This window comes from Miniopterus natalensis, chromosome 22 (assembly GCF_054644295.1).
Source record: "Miniopterus natalensis isolate mMinNat1 chromosome 22, mMinNat1.hap1, whole genome shotgun sequence".
NCBI lineage: Eukaryota > Metazoa > Chordata > Mammalia > Chiroptera > Miniopteridae > Miniopterus > Miniopterus natalensis.
In genome coordinates this window covers 9,463,963-9,484,486 of record NC_142102.1, presented here as the reverse complement: position 1 = coordinate 9,484,486, position 20,524 = coordinate 9,463,963, and the positions used below count along the sequence as shown (strand labels likewise).

General features: G+C 51.9%; 1 protein-coding gene across 2 annotated transcripts in view; it reads right to left on the bottom strand.

Annotated features, from left to right (window-relative positions):
- The window catches only part of SLCO3A1 (solute carrier organic anion transporter family member 3A1), a 163,818-nt gene that overhangs the window by 62,901 nt on the left and 80,393 nt on the right, over positions 1-20,524 (bottom strand). The gene's annotated exons all lie outside the window — the stretch shown is intronic.

Here is a 20,524-nt window from a genome sequence, read left to right as displayed (position 1 = left end):
TAGACAGAGGCGTGTGCCTGGCGGGGAAAAACCTGACACGATTAGAGAGAAGCGTGTATCCTGGACACGCGTCATCTGGGAAACTCTGGGCCCTCCCTGTAGCTGGGACACATCCTGGGAAGATAGCACCACAGGGACGGCAGCTCCTTGGGGGCACACGTTCCCAGATGCCAGCATCACGTCTCTTCCTGGACACGGTCCCCTGTCACCGGTGCTTTAGCACAGGGGGGGGAAGGGGGGGGACACGCAGTCCGCACTGCCCTGCCATGAAGACCACTATGACCCCTTCTCTCCTTCTACACCCGGGCAGGGTGTCACCAAGCTTTAGGTCTGTCCCGTCGGACACCCGATAAAGGCACCCGGCCAGAATGGAGCCACCCAGGAGCAGCAGACTTGGGTCTTGCCACAGGACGTGGGCAGCGTCTCCTGGGAATCATCAGGCAGCCCTCAAAAGGAGGTGCTTCCTAGAAGAGTCCTCCTGTCCCCCAAATCTTTCAGGGAGCCCTTGATCGCCCCGCAAGGCTCAGCTCAAGCTGCACTGTGAGCACCACCGGCTCACCTGGGCCTAGGGCAGGGCCGGGCCACAGCAACGATTAACAACGTTTATAAGTAGAAAGAAGCCTCTAAGCAAAAAAAAAAAAAAAAACCTCAAAAACGGGGGGGGGGGGCTAGCATTTACTGAACACCAAGCAATGAAGAGCTGCAAGTTTACCGGATCTGGCTCCGAATTTCCTGAGATCAGCACTCACCCTAAGTTTTACATGAGCAAACCGAGGCTTCGAGAATGAGGTCAAGTGCACAGTTTGCCCAAGGTCACAGGGCTGGTAAGGCACAGGCACAATTCATAAGGAGGGGGTCTGACTCCAGGGCACCATCAGTGTCCCCGGCTCCACTGTTTCCTCTGCACCAGGCGGCCAGATGGGTCCCAAAGAGGCTCCCTAAGCCCAGGATGCTGACGGGGCCAGAGTCCTGGGGCCAGCCCCATACAGTTCTTTAGGACACAGCCCTGGCACCCCCGACTGTGGAGGTCAGGAGGAATTTCAGACTGACCCGACTCCCACCCAGACTCAACTTCTGCCTGCACAGGGAAGATTAACCAAGCCAGCCCCTGGCAGCGTCAGCCACCTTGCGGCCCCCACCAGGCACAGTGCCACCCCTCCCAGGATACACGCCCTGCCCACCTCGCTAATGACATGCCCGCTCCTAGGTAAGATATACGGTTCACAGGAGCAGTTCAGCTGGAGCACTCTAAAAATAGCCTCCTGGGGAAAAAAATGTCCCCGAGTGGTGCCTTGTCCCAGACTGGGCATGAGGGAGAGCCAGCAATGGCACAGATCCTGCAGTCACGTTGCTGTGACGGAGGGACACTGGGTCACACCTGACAGCCGCAGTGGCCAGGCACTTCGGTTCGCAGATGCTTCGGTGGAGGGGAATGGGGAGGACCCTGGGGGCATTTCTGCACTCAGTCACCCCCCAGGCGCCCCTCTGTGTTCACCTGGTCGGGTACAGCCCGTGGGCAAGCCCAGGGCCACCCCTCAGGTGGCCCTCCTGCCTGCCTCCCCCTTCCTGCCTCGCCGTGGCAGCCCCGGCTTATCTGCCAGGGTGAGGTCAGGCTGCCAGGAGCTGGGGAGGGCACCCATTTAAACCCAGCTACGAATTCGGAGCTTCCAATTCTTGCAGAAGGGGAGTGGCAATGTCACGAGGTGATGGCTGCCTGCTGCTGCTCCTGACGCCAAGAGCAAGGCTGCGGGGGCAGGAGCATAAAATAGGCTGGAAGGAGATGCCAGGCCCGTGTGTGGAGACTTGAGGCTGGAGCCCCAAGGTCACTGCTCTGAATCACCGCCAGGGCCACTGCTGTCCCCATTAGACCACCTTGCACAGAAACAGAGGATTGGTGCTGACAGGAGCCCTCCTCCAGGAAACCCAAGTGACTTGCCCAAGGCCACACAGCCACTGCACAGCAGAGTCTAAGTCCGCAGTATGTACCTGGCTCCCATCCAGGGCCCCCCAGCATCTGGACCAGGCTTGTGACTCCCAACCTGACTCAATCCCTGAGCCTTTTCTACTCCGTACTCCTATCCAGAGTGTCCACTTCTTCCTTTGGTCTGGCAAAATCCTACAAGGCCTAGCAGAAATTCTGCCTCCGCTTTGGAAGAGCCCCAGCCTGAACCCCTTTCTTGCCACTCTCAACCCTCTAATATCAGTGTCTTTCCAACTCATCTGATAATCACTCACGTGCCAACTAATGATAGCTCTTCCAGTAGCCATTTATTTCTCCAAGGAAACGATCAGCTCCTGCCTTCGCCAGGTTGCCTGGCCATTGTTTCTGAAGCCACCCCCCCAAAAGCGGTCAAATCCCCCCCCCCCCCCGACTCAATCTGATAGCCAGTACGTAGGGACAGTGCCCCCACCACTTACCCTCAGCATGGGGCAGCCTGCTCACCTGCCACCTCAGTGCCAAGCGGACACTCTGGCTTCTGCCCCAGCTTCCTGCCCACTTTGCCTTCCAGGCCTCTCCGGGGAATGGAAGCTTCTCTGGACCCAGGCCCACTGGCATGATGTATGGAAGACTCCTGCTGGTCGTTTAGCAAAATGCGCATCCCCAGGCCCAGCTCCTGCCTGCCCCAGCCCCCTACTGGAAAAACTTTGCTCCTCAAATGCCTCTCCAAGTGGCTCCCCCAAATGCAATCAGCAACTGCTGCAAGGCCGCCTTCAGGTGTCTCCTGCCGTGGGACCCAGTGGGAGGGCTCCCACCCTGGGGGCTGCACCCTGGGCGGTGGGCCTTTCCCCTTAGGGAGCCATCCTCCAGGTCCCAGCCGATCTCCCCCCCCCTCCTGCTGCTGAATTCCCAGAATGTTTGGCTCTGAACCCTGCCCCCCGACTCCCTCTACACAGAAGACAAGGGCCTCCAAGTTTCCATTTCCCTCACTGCCCCCAGCACAGAGCCTGGGCACTGAGGACCTTTTGCCAACTTCATTTTTCAAGGCGGGCGTCTGAGCGGGCAAATGGAGGTGGGCCCTTTGGCCACCAGGATGGCGCAGAGGGCAGGTTTGCTTTCTCCTACTGCATCGAGCTGTTTGAACACCGCTCCGAACAGGCCTGGCTGCTTTCCTGTGTTTGCAGAGCCCGGGGCAAGTACAGTTCAGTGCCCGTAACAGCAACAAATTGTGACTGTAATTTAAACTACAGGCCTGGAAGGAAAGCCTAATCGCCGGGCCTTTTCGCTCATGCACCCTCCAAAGGGTGCCAGCTTTCTTTCCAGCTCTTTCTCTGCCCCCTTGTACCCACGCTTCACACCCGGGCCCAGGTATTTGGCTCAACCCTGAGCTGTGCTTCAAGAGCCGGCAGGTGGCCAGCTGCCCGCACAGCCCGGTGGCCTGCGGGAGATCTAGGTGAGCTCCATTGTCCTTTCTTCTCCAGCGGTGACAAAGGCCCTAACTTGGCCCCACACAGGTCTCCTCTGCCAGCATCCAGATAAAGGGAGATGAAGCTTCTGCCTGAATTAGGAGGTGTGGAGGCCTCAGACTTACTCTCTGGAGGCAGGCTCCTGCCCCTGTGGTGCAGAAAAGATGGGGGGGGGGCGAGGAGGCCTGGTCACTGCTTCTATTTCTGGGGAGCACCTACTGCGCACCTAACCTCTTCCAGTATCCAGCTCCATTCCTGCCGGGCCTCTGCTGCCCATTAGGGGAGCACTATTTTCATGTCTTTTGACAAAGTGAGACACTGAGGCCCAGAGAGGCTCAGCGTCTTGCCCAAGGTCACAGAGCTGCACGGGGCAAGCCCAGGAGTTAAACCCAGTAGGTGTGGCCAAGTGCAAGCCCTTCCCCAACACCCTCCTGACAGCAAGAGCTTTAAAGGTCCCTTTGGACTCCACGATTTTATGACGGGTCTGTGTCTGCAGCGGATCTAAAGCCGAGTAATGAAGATTGATTACGAGTGACAGTTTCCATATCACCGGAAAATGACCTTTGGCACATTCTTAATAGTTTAAGTTCTCGGCTGACACCTATAAGCCAACTCAGGTGGCGGCCTGGCATGCCTTACCGATCAGAGCGCCCTGTGCTGTGTTCCTGGAGACCTCAGCCCCCAGGGACTAAACTCATGTCACCCAGCCTTTGGTCACACAGCGAGGTCTCCGCTCTAAGCCTGTAGGGTTGGGACCAACCCTGATCTCTCCATGGCCACGCACCACGGAGAGATCAGAGGTATGGCACCCACCCTCCCTCTGGCACAGGGCAGTGTCATGCACAGCAAGCCTCGGCCTCTGTGTGCCTCCCTTTTCCCATCTGAGAAATGGGAGTAAAGATATCTCCGCACTGCTGGGAGAACTGATGAGTTTATGGAGCCCGAGTTTGGAACTCACACTTCCTCTGTATTGAGAAAGGCCCCTCCAGCGCCCTTGGGGAGTCTGCAAAAGCTGCTCTCCCCCCTAATGTCAGGATCTGCTGGGCAACAGCCCACCCACCTGCAAACGGCTCCCTCTCTCCTTCCAGCCTAGTGGAGAGACACGAGTCCCTCTTTCCCAGGAATCTGTGTTGTCAGGCTGGTGGGCCACTGTCCCTAGCAGATCGCACGACAGGGAATCTTCTAGCTTCCAGTCTGACAGCTTTGGTCCACAAGCTGCAACCAGAGATGTGCTTTTCCATCCAACAAATGGCATTTGCTTTTTCACAGGCCCTTGTCTGAAGCTACTCAGCCCTGTGTTCCCTTCATACTTTGCCCACTGTCCCCACCACCCCGGGGGACTGTCTGAAGATGCCTCTACCTCAGTCCAGCAGGGCCCAGGTGGAACCTCTCCCTGAGGTCATCACAGAAGGCGACCTGCCACCTGCAGGAGCTCGTCGCAGCCCAGGCAGTCTCCGAGCCACTTCTACAGCTGTGCTAAGCTGAGTCACGAAATGAACGACACACAGGGGCCTGTGGCTTCAAGATCACTTTATCCCTCGGATAGTGGAGCTTCTGGGACAGGAAGGGGCCTTTAATTAAAGCCACTTCTGATTTGCTCCTTTCACTGCATGGAAACTGAGTCCCAGGAAGATTGTCCTTTCTGCTTTATCCCCCGAATGGACCTCCCCTGGTGAGCTCAGGTGCGAGTCACCGCAGCCTCAAAGGCTTGGCACTGTGAAGATTAAGACAAGGTGGCATTTGCAAGGGGCAGCAAGGCCAGATCCCGGCGAGAAAGCACTCATGCACTAAACGATCATTACTATCACAGGGGACAACAGCCCCCCCTCTTCTGGGGCTGCAGTCCCCACGAGTCGCAGGCTCTGACCTTCCGCTGTGACAACTTAACCCAGAAGCCGCAGCCTCTGAACCTGGGAGAAGCTCCCAGGCTGGGCTGTTGGAAATCACACGGCAAACTGACAAGGTCCCTGACGCTCGGCCTCTTGCATGTCCCGGTCACGTCACGAAAAAAGGGATGGTGACTGCTGTCGCTCATCCATTCAACATCTAGATGCCAGGCTCTGCCCGCAGGAGGAGCACTGTGCTAGGAGCTGGGGAGACGACCGAGAGCACAGCCAACCCCTGCCGAAGCCAGCTGGCATCCCACGGATAGGGGACAATAAACATAACTGAGTGACCAGGCCTGATGGGCACTGATGGGCGCTGGGGGGGGACAGAGCAGGGAAGGGTTACAGAATGAACACTAGGGAAGGGGGGGGGGCTGCTGCTGTACATACGACAGCACAGGCATTTGGCAAATACCAGAAGCGAGTGAGGCAGCAGGACATCTGGATATCACAGGCACAGGTGTCCCAAGGGTGTCCCAAGGGTGTCCCAGGCAGAAGCGACAGGACTCGGCCTGCAGCATTGTAGAAAGAGCAAGGAGGCCTGGGTGGCTTTGGAGGGGGCGGGGGGGGGGAGTAAAAGATACTAGGGACCCCGGGCATGCAGGGCTTTGCATATATTTTCACAGCAAAGTTGACTGGATTATAGGGATGTCTGTTAAAATGCTCAGGGTTCCCCCGGGGCTGCCCAGCGAGTCTCATTCCGTCATTTAAAACCGACTTGAGGCTTAAGGCGGCTAAGGTGTCATCAAGCAGAGATCACCAGGGCTTTCTGATACAGTACAATCTCACTTTCCACATCAGAAAGCCATAAAATCTCTTCAAACAGAGCCCCTGGAACTGAAACACTGCTCTTCTGGACGGGCAGGGCGTTTGACCACGACTGATGCTGCCCGAAAGCACATTTGCTTTTTGAAAAGATTCACTGTTGGTTTCCATATAAATGCTCCCAGTTCTAACTATCGCTTCCTATGCAAATAGCCACATTTGCCAATACCGCTGAAAAATGTCACTGAGAAAACAGCCTATAGCTGTTATATAAAATCCTTATCTGCGACCAATTTGAACCCAGAATCTTAAACCTAATTCATCATTTCAGTGTCAAGGTTGATTCTCCAAAACCTGGGAAAATCAATCTGGGTTATTTTATTTTAATTTTATTATTATTTTCTTTTAATCTGGGTTATTTTAATAAACAGCTCAGAAAGGAAGTGAAAGATTTAAAATTAAATATACCAACGACAATTTTTTTTTAGCCTACTGTACATGCCCATCGGCTAGGTACCTTATAAATAATAATTTATGGTCACAAAGCCCACGCCAAACGAGTGTTGACGATCCTGGCTTTAAAGAAGAGCAAGCTGGAGCTCAGAAACGGGGTGCACTTACTCTAGGGAGCTGCACACTTGGGGGGGCCCTGGGGTGTGAGCCCCCGTCTGTGCTTCTGTAAAGCCTGAGGCACAAGGAGTCCCCAACTGCTGGGCCCAGGTTTCAGTCGGGCCCATTCAGCCCGAGTGGAAGTAATTCCAAGGCTCCAAACCCTGTCTGTCTGTCTGTCTGTCTGTCTCTCTCTGTGTGTGTGTGTGTGTGTGTGTGTGTTTGCGTGCATACAAGGAGAAAAAGAGGAGTCTTCTGATTTGGGGACCAAGCCCTGTTCCCTCAAGAAATAACATCGCCAACAGCGGCCCGGGTTTGCTGAGCTGCCTCCAGCATCAAAGGCAACCTCTCTGGCTCCATCAGGGACTAGACGTGTGTCAGGCTGACCCAGGAATGGCAGGTCCCCGCGAGGCTGTCAATGTGGCGCTTTCTAAAGGCACCAGCTTGCATATTAAAGAAATTCTTTCAAAGATTTAGAAAGGAAATGAACTCGCACTCCTTCTGAGCTGGGACCCTGCAAACCAGGAGAGCTTAGATGTCCGTCCCTTGGGTGAAATACTCCTATTAACCTCAAGAAACCCTTGCTTTATGCTTTGGGGGTTATTTTAACACATTTAACTGGGGATGCCTCAAAACTTACACAGCAGGAAAAACACACGCAGTGCTGTCCCTCCACCCCCATCCAGTTCTTCTGATTTTCAGTCAAGGTTGCTGATTCTATGGCCTCTAAAAACCTCTAAAAGGATCTTATCACCAATTAAAACAACCCAGTTTCCTTGTGCCTCTCTGGCTACCCAAGGCCATTTGCGTGCACGTGTCCCAGAGCGGTCCCCCTCCGCATGATAGCCATTAGAAAAGGTGTCCCTTGCTCTATTTGAACCTTAAGCCACGTGTGACAAGGCCTCTTCCTCTCTCACACTTTCCCCTTGGGGTCTTCACTGATTCAGCCTCAGAGAGGCCTCCCAGCCTCAACACTCCGGCCGTGTACCCAGCACGTGGCAACTCAAGCTCCAAATCCTCAGCGACTGAACGCTGTCGCCTTGTCCCTATCAGATGGTGACTGCGTCTTTCGTGTTTACAGATTATCCGACCAGCTTTAACATTCGCCAGGCAGGTCCTAGGAGAGCAAACAGCATCTCCTTCCACGCAGCATCTGACACCAATCAGGCCTTTACCAAGGACCCCCGAGGAACACACTCCAGCCCTCCTGAGTGCCACCTGCAATGCCCCCTATTTCATAAATAAACTCTTGTACCACGCACACGAGTGCTTGGTGAGTGTGACATGACTCCATGTAGCACAATTCCCAAGCTATCACTTACTGGGCCTTTCAGCTGCTTCCTTTGGGAATTGCTTTGTCTAGGTGGAGGAGTCCAGCCTTCTAAATCGGGGATCAAATACAGGGAGATAAAGCTAAGAGTGTAAATGTGGGGCCTTAGACGGGTGTCTGACCTGGCATTTTCTCCAGAGGGGGACTTCATTTCCAAGTGGCCGCTTAATGAAGTGGATTTAGTCAGTAACAAGAAGACTGACTCTGCATGGAAAACATCCACCCTGTTTATTAAATTCACTGTGACTTGTCCTTTGGGATATGGGCACTCACGTTTTGAAAAGAGTGGAGGAGTCTTTATCAACCACTGCAGTCGTTTAAATGAACAGGAAATTATTTTTTAGGTTTGTTGTGGTTTTTTTTCCCCTGTTCTGTTTTTAAACCCAGCATACCTTTAAATACTTGACAAAAAGGAGTGCCAAGAACAGGCCGGGCAGGATCAGGCAGGACTATATCTCTGATCTAAGCAGAAGACAGTCGCCAGCATGAACTTCAGAACCTTTATTTTTTTTCCTCTATCGGAAAAGCATCTTTCCTCCTGAACGAACTCGGGAGCTGTGCTCAGCCGGGGAAAACTCATTTACATCTGACAAAGGAACTGTGTTATCTGGTTCACATGGGAGCTTTCGCTCATGTCACAGATCTTCAGCTGCTGTGCGGGTCTTGGCAAGGCAAGGCCGTCTAATCTTAGGGCAGAAAGGAAAAAGCCCTGCTTTCCCCGCGTGCAAGGCACGCAGCCAGGCAAGAGTCTCGGCGGCTCCCGCACAAGCAGGAAAATCTGAAAGAAACCCAATTAACCTCTGAAATGCATGTTTTTCTAACTGTTGCTTTCTAGGCTTTATTTAAAAAATAAAAAAAAAATTAGCAAACTCCCCCATCGCATGCTCAAACATGAGACAGCAGAGCAGCTTTGCAGCTAAGGACACTCCCGGGTGGCCCTTCCTACTTTCCTGTCCCAGGCATCTATCTTCTTTAATCCCCAGGAGGCCCATTAGCTAGTTTATTCCTCAGGCGATAGGCAGGCTGAGGCCCAGAGAGGCTGTCACTGAGCCCCCAGGTCAGTCTGTGGCACTAACTGGTTGCATCGTATTAATACAAGAACTGGGACATGCTAATTCAGATGACCGTGTAGAGTTAACACTTAGCATAGGCGATATTATCAGCCTAGGTATCCCTCATGTTCTACATCAAAATTTTTTTTTTTTAATTTAACATATCTAATTGATAAGGATATACATTTGGGAAAATTTAATTCAAATACTACAAGGCTTATTCAATAAAAATGGAGTCTCCTGTCCAGCCCAGGCCCTTCCAGAGGAGCAACTGCTATCACCAATTTCTGGGAATAGCTTTACCACGAAGCTCTTCATCCACCATGTGTGCATCCAGCAAAGAAGATTGTCTGGAAAGGCTGGAATCGGTAAGAGAAAAAATTCTCAGAATGCCAGGTCCCCACACTCCAAGTTACTAATGTTTTTTTCTTAAGAAAGAAGAGAAAAGGCAGTAAGTATGTTTATGCTATGCTGCTGTTAGCACCTGGGCTTCATAAAATTATAAAAATTGTTACCAGACTTCTAAAAAGCCGCCACTTCGTCCGGAAAGGTCCTGAGCAAGTCCTTCATTCAAGGGCGTTTTTGGAGTGAACCCCATTGGGTGGTTTCTCTCTCTTGGTGTCTGGGGTCCAGGGCTGATGTCTGGATGTTGCCTGCCTAGGAACAGGACCCCAGCCCGTTATTGGGGACAATCAACACCTGTGGCAGTGGCCGGGAGGTGCCTTCCTTCCCTGCGACTGGACATCTGGACTGAGACTGAGAGGCAAACCATAAATTACTGCACAGGCTAAGACTCCCCAGGTCCCCTCTAGACTAAGATCCTGAGTCCCAGCAGCTAAGGGCTCAATATTGGCTCATCGATTGAGTCCCCACCCAGGGCCCAACGTGATGGTCTCAGAAATGTGTTAGGATTTGAGGGAGCCCTGGTGACCCTTACAGCAGGACGCAGGGACCTGTATTGAGCGGGCCCACGCCTCGGAAACGGTGCCAACTTAGCTAACAGAAAAGTCATGCAATGTCCCTGGACTTCAGACTTTACATTTCTAAAATGCAAAGAGAAAGAGCTTGGTAAATATTGGCTGCCTGGCTGGCTGCTTAGGTTAGCACAGAAATCCTTAGCATATGGCCAGCTTTATCATTCTAAGAATTTAAAGCCACTTACGTTGATAAAAAATACACACGTTTATTTTGCGTCCTTTCGGGTAGCCCTCAGCTCGCTAAGAAATTTCCCTGGGGGTGCATCTGAGGCCAAGAGCCTCCCCAGCATTCAGGTCTCCTTATCACATCAGTTTTCTGTCCCTCAGCCCCTAGCTGGGGCTCAGCCGCTCCAAGGGACAGGCTGGCAGGCTGGCACACACAGCAGGCTGGGGGGCCCAGGAGGCTGGGAGGGAGGCGCTGGCATGCTGCCGCCTGAAACCCGGGCAAAACAAGGAGCGATTCAAGCCAGAGGGCCCTGTGGACCCCAGTGACCAGAAGGCAGGCGTTTCCTCCCCAGCACCAACTAGGTGGCATCCATAATGTGCCCCACGGTGCATGCCCTTCCCCCTTGGCACTTTCACTGGTGAGCTGCAGACACAGCGCTGTTTCTCCCTGGTCCTCAAAGCGTGTCCACTGCGTATTAGAGAGCAAGGCCCAAGGGGGTAAATTCTCTCCTGCATTTTTTATTAGGCGCTTGGAGTTATGTCTCAGGGATGAATGGCTGGAAATGAGACATGTGAGTGGAGGAGAAGGCGGATCACATATTTAGAAGACAGAGTGACAGAGACAGACAGACTGATCGGCCTGGCTCGAGATCATATTCCTGGGAGGGAAATGAACAGCCACTGGGCCACCATCCCACCCCGGATCCGGGAGGCCACACCCGCTGAGGACACGAGGGCCACTGCCACCCTGCACCCCTAAACCTCCCTGCACCCCCACAGGAGGGACCCATCTGCACAGAGCTCCTTCTGCAAACCCGGCCGGGCTACAATATTCATTTTTAAAATTTTTTCTTTTGTACTTGGTTGTTGCTTCTCTATAGGAATGTTATTAATTTTTGTACATAGATCTTGTAACCAACAAACTTAAATTATCACTAATAGTTTATAGATTCTCTTATTTCTTTACATCGATAACATATCATCTGCGAATTTTTAAATTTTTTTCTAATTTCACGCCCCCCTTTTCATGTCTTTTTAAGTAGCTAGAACATCCAGTGTGACAGTGAGTAGAGAGTTGCCTTAAATGCCTAGTTTCCCAGTTAAGTATCATGTTCAACATACTTGGGGTTCCTTTCAGACATTCTTTATCGGAATAAGAAAGTTCCCTTCTATTTCTGCCTTGCTAGGAGTTTTACCCTTTGTTTTTTTCTTGTTTTGTGTTTTCGATCATGAATGCACACTACACTATATGAAAATTTTTCCCCCTCTACCTTATGCATATTGAGATATACAAGAGTTTTATAGAAAAGATTCCAGGGCACATCACTACTTTTCTCCTGCAAGGTTGGAAACTTAGACTTAAAAAGACCAGCCTCCCGTCTCCAGCCAGGCTGGGCCTAAGACCGCAAGGCTAGGGTCTGCCCTCCCAGACCCCTCCAAGGATCACATGTGCCTGCAGCTCCTCTACGGTCACCTGCTGAAATGCCTCAGCACTGTGTTGGTCTGAAGTTATCCCTAAATCTCCTTTGGGGGCAAAAATTCCTATGTGAACTTGAACTCCTGTTAGCTGCCTGTAACTATGCATTATGGTCATGATGAAGGAAAAGGGAGCCCCATTTTCCCACGGGATCCTGGCAAAGAGCAAATGAAGTCAGCAGCAGCAACCTCAAAATTCAGAGGTTAAATAACTTGTCTGAAGTCTCACACCAGAAAGTGGTGGGAATGGGTCTGTGTGACGACCACGCCGTGCGCTTTCCACAGTTCCCAGGGCCACCCCGACTCTCCAGGCAGCCCCAGCAGGACTGCCTCTGGCTCCACAATGCGGGCCTCACAGAGGCGGCAAAGCCACTCTCCTCTCTCATTTTATTTCTGTCTTTCCGACGACTTTGGAAATTAGCAGTTGGGGTTCCAAACCGCCCACTCTGTAGACTGCTGTGAATAATATAATTAAGCGGGGGAAATGGTTTATTGTTGTTCGCCCGCAACCTAACAATGAAGGTCAGGGGATGCTCGGGAAGTTCATTTTTCCTATGTGGCGACTCAGGGCTGAGTCCCACATGGGAGTGTCCTTAGGGAGCTGTGAACACCTAGGCTGGGATGCCAGGCACCGTCCCAGGCTCAGAGATCAGACAGCATCCAGGCGTGGCCCCAGGCTGCAGGCCCTGAGCAGAGCAGTCACCTTCCAGATGACTGGGTCCCCCTTTAGCTGTGGTAAATGAAAGTACCCACCAAGGGAAGGAACTTGGGCGCACTGACCCCTTCCCCCAGCTAAAGGCCTTTTAGGACTTATTTAACCCTTGACACATCCCAAAATGGGAGTTGGTATTATCTCAGGTTTACAGATGAGTGGATGGAGGCTCAGAGAAGTGATCTATCCAAGAACCTCCCCAATCCCCAAATCCCCAAATCCTGGATGGTGGTAGAGCTGGATGCAGAACCCGGTTCACTCCTCTCCTAGATCTTAACCCTGCACTGCATCAATCACCCTGAGTTTTCAACACATTTCCTACCACACTCTACTCTTTCAGGACAACACAGTGCAATAGTTGGGAATGTGGACTGACCAGGCTGCTTCATTCAAATTCTGGTTCAGCCTTTTACAAGTTCTGTGACTTTGGGAAAGTCACTGACACACCTTCGGGCCTGTTTCCACATGTATAAAATGAGGACAACAATAGTACACACTTCAAAGGATTGCTATAAATATTAATGGCTTAATATCTGCAAAGGTCTTAAAACAATGCCCGGCAAGCTGTAAGGGGTGTGTATCGGCTAGTTATCTACTGCTGTGTAACAAATTATCTCAAAACCTAGAGGCTTAAAACAATAAACATTTATCATCCCACACAAGGATAGGTCAGGAATTTGAGTGAGTCTGGCTTGTGGTGTCTCCTAAGTCCATAATCAAGACATCAGTCAAGGCTGCAGGGCCTGTCGGCTTGACTAAAGCTGGGACACTTTTCAAGATAGCTTATTCACATGGCTGGCATGCTGGCGCTGGCTGGGGGCAGGAGGCCTCAGTTCTCCATGTGGGAGTGTCCTCACAACACACAACCAGCTTCCCAATAGAGCAGGTGACCCAGGAGAACACATGAAAAGCAGCAAGATCTTTCACAACCTAGCCCTGGGTGTCACACACCATCACATTTGCACTCTCCTGTTGTTACACAGCTCAGCACTATTCACTGTGGGAGGGGTTTGGACAAGGGTATGGATACCAGGAGGCCAGGATTACTGGGGCTAAACTTACAAGCTGGCTGACACGGGTCTGTTAAAGAAAGGAATTGGATCTTAATTATTCTCGCATTCTAAGTGCCTGGCATATAGCGAGATAATACACATTTATCAAAAGAATGGATGTTTGGACGAAAAGAAGAAATGCACGTGTCACCCAGCCAAGTTCCAGTCTAGCTCTCTGTCACTTTACTATCTGCTTTCTGAGCCATTTCCAAGGAAGGAATTATGTGTTCTCAATTTCGACTCTAAATGATTATCTCCATAAATTAGTGCTCAGATTTCCTCTCCATATAAAAGTGTTTGGAGTGGTAACCACAAACCCGAAGGGCTATGCAACGGTCTTCTTCGTCCAAGTGGATCGAAATGAAATGCTTCCTCTGAATCCAGAAGGCTCCAAACAAAGCAGACTGAAATGTCACGCCTTGGCTGAAGTGTCTGCGCCAAGGCGACGGTGGAGGCACTGGTATGTGTCCCAAGACAATTGTGGGAAAGTTCCTCCTTGCACAGAGGCAGGCTGTCTGCTTCCTCCTCTGCCCACCAGAGCTGGACTCGGGAGATAAGCCTGGCTGAACCCCAGGGAAGGCTGCTCGCTGAAGCCAGAGAGCCCAGGAGCTGGCCAGGGAGGGAGGGCCTAAGGCCTGGGGCAGCAACCACATCTCCGAGGGGCCAAGATTCTCAGGTTCCTGCTTCTTGGCAGCTGTCTCACGCCAGATCCCTGCCAGAGATTCTAGACACGGGGACGTGTCATAGCAGTGGCCCTAGGACAGCCTTTCTGACAGTGCTGGCAAGTGTTCCAGGATGACATTCTCAACCGCACCACTCCCCTAACTCACCAGAGGTGCAACCGGGGCCTCCTGCAAAGCACTCTTGGTGAGTATCCCCCCCCCCCGCCAATGCCAAAGCTGTCACCAAGGGCATTACGCTTGAGTCAGGTGGCTGTGGCTGACAGTCCTGAGAAGTTGTCACACTTCCCCTGGTTGCCTCCAGTAACCAAGGAGCAGAAATGACCACACCCTGGGGAGCCTTGGAAGATGCCAACATGGTTTCCATGATTGTAAGTCTGAAGTTTGCAGCTTCAACGGATCCTTGAATGTACCATAGGAAACAAAAACCATGGAACTGGGGTCCAGACAGTAGTCACTGGTGGTCATAATCTTCACTAAGCCAACAGCTCCAGGGCCCTGCTCCCCAGCATGAATGCACAATGCAAAAAGGTAAATATTGGGTAGAAACAGTCCTCTTGAGCAATGAGGTATCTGCCAAATCTTGATAGTGACAAAGTCATCGCTGAATCCAGAAATCTTCCCCATCTTACCACTGGCTTCTCTGATATTTTGTTCAACGCCTCCCCACCCTGTGACTTTAAAACTCCACTGTGTGTGTAGCAAGGAGGTGACAAGCCCGACTGAAAATACGCTTAAGGACTGAAATCCTGGACCCTCTGACGGGCTCTTACAATATTCTAGATGATTACGATTCTGAAGCTACTCTTTTCCAGGCAAATGGAAAAAATGTTCATTCTCATAATCTTTTTACTCTCTCGGCAAATATTTTCCTAAGTGATTATGTTAGAGCTGAGGATTCAGACACTGCTCCACTGATTTGTTTGATGACCTGCCCCTGTGACCAAAATATAAACGAGAGTACCGATGCTTATGGACAGCCAGTCTGCGATATCCATTTTCCTCGGTCTGGTATCAGCAAAATGCTTATCACGAGTGGGTAAATAACACTCTGGCTCCTCCGTGAAAGGATTAATACACGCAGAGGTAGATTCAGGCTCCACTGGCCTAGGGAGTGACGTACTGAGAAGCTCAGCACTTCAAATTACTATCTTCTGTGCCCATGGCTTGGCAGCTCTTTCCCAAATATTAGTTATTTGGACTCTCTGCATTACCTTTAGTGGTTGTGATTTCATTCTGCTCATTTTTACAGACTGGGAAAGCTGGGGTGCTTTCACTAAATCACCCAGCCACGCAGCCCACAGGTATTTACTGTGCAGGCTGGGGGTGGGCCTCGGGCACCGCAGAGGCTACAGGTTCTGTCTAATGTGGGACATGCTGTGGCAGGAGCCCATTTGAGGGACAGAAAGAACACGAAGGGACATAGTTAGAGAAGCCGGGAACAGCCTAGGAAGCCGAACAGCGTTCTTGAGGGAGAATGAAAACCTTGCAGTCAGTGCAGAAAAAAGTTTGCGCAAAGACACAGTATGAGTGCTGGCTCTGGAAGCTTCTGCAGAGTGTCAGGATATGAGCAGACAGGGAGGGGCCCGATCACTGACAGCCTCATTTTAATACCCCCACAGGGAGACACAGAGTGGCCCAGGCAGACACCAAGGGGAGCCTAAGGCCGCAATGACAATTCCCTAATTTTTGTTGTAGGATGCAGGATGAGACTCTCTCTTCCTGCAATGCATATTTGTAACCCAACCTTGCATTAACCTAGGAAACTAAAGCCTGAAACTGTCGGGAAAGTAACAGAGGTAATGTAATAGAATAGACCAGTGGTTCTCAAAGTGGGGTTCCCCGGCCAGCAGCAGCAGCACCTGGGAACTTGCGAGAAATGTAAATTTCCAGGCCTCACCCTGGAACTCTGGGGGTAGGAACCACCCCATGGAGCAACAGACTTGGGGAGAATGTGAGGACTCCACACAGGCAGTGGCCCCAGCCAGGAATCAATTTTCTTTTTTCATGAGTGTTAAAAGGAAACAGAATTGAACGAAATGATGACATCCAGGGACCCGCTGCGCATCCCTTCACCAAAACCCAGGCACGCCAGTGCTCACAGAGGCACACTCTTCATGACAGCCCCCAGCTGGACCCCAACCATGCAAATAAATGTCCATCAACATGGATATGACATGGCAGGACAGTCCCACCCTGGGGTGCTTTACAACACCACAGGCAAATTCAACAGACAGAATGCAGAGCGAAGGAACCCAGATGCAAAGGAGTACACACAATATCATCTGTTTATAATTTCAAAGACAGGTAAAAATCATGTAAATAGGTGTAAATAGGGGTCAGGAGGGTGGTCACTCTGGGAAAGAACTGCGTGGGAAGTGGCTTGGGAGCCATACTGGGAGCTTCAGGAATGTTCTATCTCCTGATCTGGGGGCTGGTGACGTGGGCCGTATATTTTGTGAACCCTCAAGCTGTACACACACTTATATCTTGAGTGATAACCTGAGTGCTGTTATCTATGTGTGGTACACTTCAATTAAGAAAGAAAAGTTCACTTATAAAATGATCCCAGCTAAGCCAGCATGAATTAAGGATAATATTAATACTAATACGGGTAATTACCAAAAGGGGGGGGGGGCAGCTTGTTCTGCTAGTAAAAGTTACATCAGCCATATTACAAGGTCAAAAACAGTGACAGAAATTCAGCAAAAAAAAAGAAGAAAAAAAAAGTGAAATTACGGAGAAATCATTAACAATAAACATCACTCCAAGTGCCTATTTTGATGTTTGGTAATATCAGCCTGTAAAATACTGATTATTTCATCTTTAACTCCTTTTGTGCACATTCCTGCCTGTTCCATAATTTATGTTCTACATTAAGAAAGACAAGTATGAGGTTTATATGTAGCATATTATCGGTACTTACAGAAGCTTTCAACTGATGGGGTTTAAGCAAACATTAGGAGGCCCTTAGCTACGTGCACGCACATAATACACCATCTCAGGAAAAAGGCACAAGGGCCTCTAGACCGTGGAAATGTTGGACTTTTAAAATTACTTATAAATCTCCAATAAGAAGAACAGCTGAATCATCCAGGAAATCCGCTTCTATAAATTTTCTTTTTTTCCCTGTACTCGTGAAACCACCGCTGAAGAGGGAGGTCACCAAATGCCACACTCTCGCCCCCTGATTTCTGTCCCAGAGGCGGGTTCCCAGAGCCACCCCTTGAGAGAAGTCAACAAACCAGAGGACCACAAGTCTCATGGCTGGGCTGGGCAGGCAAGTAAAAATAAAGGTGCAAACCCCCCTTTTCAGGGGGATAGCCCAGTGCAAACTGGACCCTGCAGCCCCCCGTCTGGATAAACAGAAGCTTGTTTGGTTGGAAGGGTCAGGGGTGCGGCAGCTGGACCGAAAAGCCATGTGACAGGAACGCTGTCCCCTCTCACGGCGTCTCGCCCCTCTCCTAGCAACCGTGCTAATTTTCCTCCCTGTTTTATTGGCTCGGTTACCATAGATGGATTTACTGTACAACACGTGGAAGCATCTAGACCCAAACTGGAGCGAGGTTGGGGCTCAGGATTGCACCCTGGATGACTATCTAATAACAGGACATAAAACCAGAGGCCTGCCCTCCACCTGTCTCTGCTACTGTGGCAAATGTCATGGTCACCTCACACTCACGTCCATCGGTGCTATTTTACTGCTTTCTGTCACAAATATTAAGCCCTGGTTTTCTGGAAGCCACAGCTCCCGTGGCCTCCGTGCCACAGCCAAGCAAATGCGCGTTTACAGCCTCAAGAAAGAAGTAAGTCATTTACTTTTAAAAGTGTGCTGAGCACTCGGGGGAAATTCAGCCTCAAGCCGCCTTCTGACGGGTCTCAGCTCGCAGTCCACGCAGGGTTGTCAGTGAAAGATTAAGTTGGGGTTACAGAGAAGCCTCCCAGGCTGGCTCCGTGGGGGCAGTTCTCCCGTTAGTCCAGGCAAAGGGACAGGGGGGAAGACTCTCGGGGTCACGCTCCAGAAAAGTGTGGGAGAAACATGCCCACCAGCCTTGCTATTGAAATTCTTAAGCAGGACGGCCTGTATGAATTGGGGATGTCGTGCGAATGAAAGGCCATGCACAGCACACAGGACGGGCCTGGCATGGGGTGCATGATCGGTCACTGGTTGCACAGCAAAAAGTCAAGTGCACCTTGTCAAGGGGACTTGTTAAAATGTGACTGCCATTTCTGGGCAGCCCCAGCCCCAGCCCCAGGCCCAGGCCCAGCCAAAGCCCCAGCCCCAGCCCCAGCCCCAGCCCCAGGCCCAGCCCCAGCCCCAGCCCCAGGCCCAGCCCCAGGCCCAGCCCCAGCCCCAGGCCCAGCCCCAGCCCCAGCCCCAGCCCCAGCCCCAGCCCCAGGCCCAGCCCCAGGCCCAGCCTGGAGGGAGGAAGGCAGGGGATTCAAGAGGAAGACAGCCGAGCTTTGGATCAAGTCTGTGCTCCAGCTGCTGCTCCCACAGACCCACTCAGGCAATGCCATTCTGCAAAAGGACAGACCCCCCCCGATTCCTGGGAGCCTGGGGGGGGGGCTGACACAGGTAAGCCACACCTGGAGAGGGGCCTGTTCCCCTTGTCAGGTGCCACGCTCAGAACCTGGGCTTGAGACGCATGGGGCTGGGCCCAATGTAGCCGGGTGGCTTTGGGCAAACCCGGGATCCCCCAGCACCCACGGGACACTCCTGCAGGGCCCACTTTCCTCCCTGCCACTCTTGTCCTGGGCTTCAGGTCCGCAGCCCTGACCACTGGTGAGGCCAGGACACTCCCTCAGTGCCCTTTTCTCTGCGTGTAGGGGGAGTGGGCACAGAAGGCTTCCTAGGGGGTGAGAAAGACGACCCCACACAGGGGAAGCAGCACATGCAAAGCACAGAGACACCAACACACAGGGCCACCCCAGGGGTGGCTTAGGGACGTACAGTGCCTGTCATTGGGGAATGCTTGTGAGGGCGACTGTAACCACTGTGCGTGTGTGCAAATTGTGCATGTGTGTCTGTGTGCAGGGAGCAGGTATAAGCTTCATGTGCAAGTGGGGGGGCCACTTGTCTCCACCCAGCTCCTCACTCCCTGCCTGCCACTGATCTTGCTTCGTTAGCCCCAGAATTTGGTGCAACTGGTCCCCGTGGAGGCCTGTTTGTCTCACCCAGTGACCAGACATGATAAATGAAAGGCCCTGTGCTGGCAGTGACACTTGCCTGCTGCCTAATGAACACAGTCCAGAGAATTCCAGAGGGCCAGTCTATTCCTCACGCCTTGTCCCTAGAATCCCCTGCAGACCTGACTGGAGGGAAAGCATCGCCTGAAGGATGCCAGCTGATTTCTTCCCCAGGCGGAGGGGTGAAAGGGGCCACGAGCTGGGAGGAGGGGTGGCAGGCGGCTCGTCCAGTCTCTGACCCTACACGAGGACCAGGATTCACCCGGTCCCCTCTGCAGGCTTCATGATTCTGTCCTTTGTCTAGGAAGGGGGCATGCAGGGCCCTGGGATGGATGCACTGTGTGGGGGCCGCCTGCCTGGGGACTTTCTGAGGCCACCTCGCCTCTCCACAGGAGGAAGAGCAAGAAGAGGGGGGAGCCGAGCCTTCCTCTTGATTTAACTGCCCGAGGCTCTGCCCATCTGAACCCCTGGAACTGAATCTTACAAATGAAGGGGACAGGAAGAGAGCTGCGCCGGGGGGAGGGGGGGGGACTTGGGGGACTGCTGAAGAAGCGACCTGGACCTTTACTCCTGTCACTGTGCCCTAGCGGCCCCCACATGGTCGGCTGGTTGGAAGGAACACAGCCCCAAGTGTGCTTGTGATATTTGATAGACAACGGGATCCGGCAAAGTATGAGAGATACCAGGAGCTGGGAGTCAACAGGACCAAATAGTTCATCCACCTGTATAACGGGCTTAATTTATTTCATCTGGGATTAGCCATATGTGACTCATCCAAGGCTGGACTGTTTTTATGTCAAGTGCTGTTTGTCATGATCACATGGTGATGCTTCTGGATCGTGTCCCAAGGTAGGGAGGGAAGGAGACCAATATTACTGCCCAAAATTCATATGGTGAAGCCCTAATGCCCAATGTGATGGTAGGAAGAGGTGGGGCCTCTGGGAGGGGACTAAGTCCTGAGGATGGAGCCCTCACGAATGGGATTAGTGTCCTTATAAAAGAGACCCCAGAGAGCTCCCTTGTCCCTGGCCACCTAGGAACCAGGAGGTGGGCCCTCACCAGAGACCAAATCTGTAGGTGCCTTGATCTTAGACTTCCCAGGCTCCAGAACTGGGAGAAATAAATGTTTGCTGTTAAGCCACCCAGTGTACGGCATGTTTGTTATAGCAGCCTGAACAAACTAAGACAGTTTAAAGCCATGCAGCAAGTTATTTGAGAGGAGCTC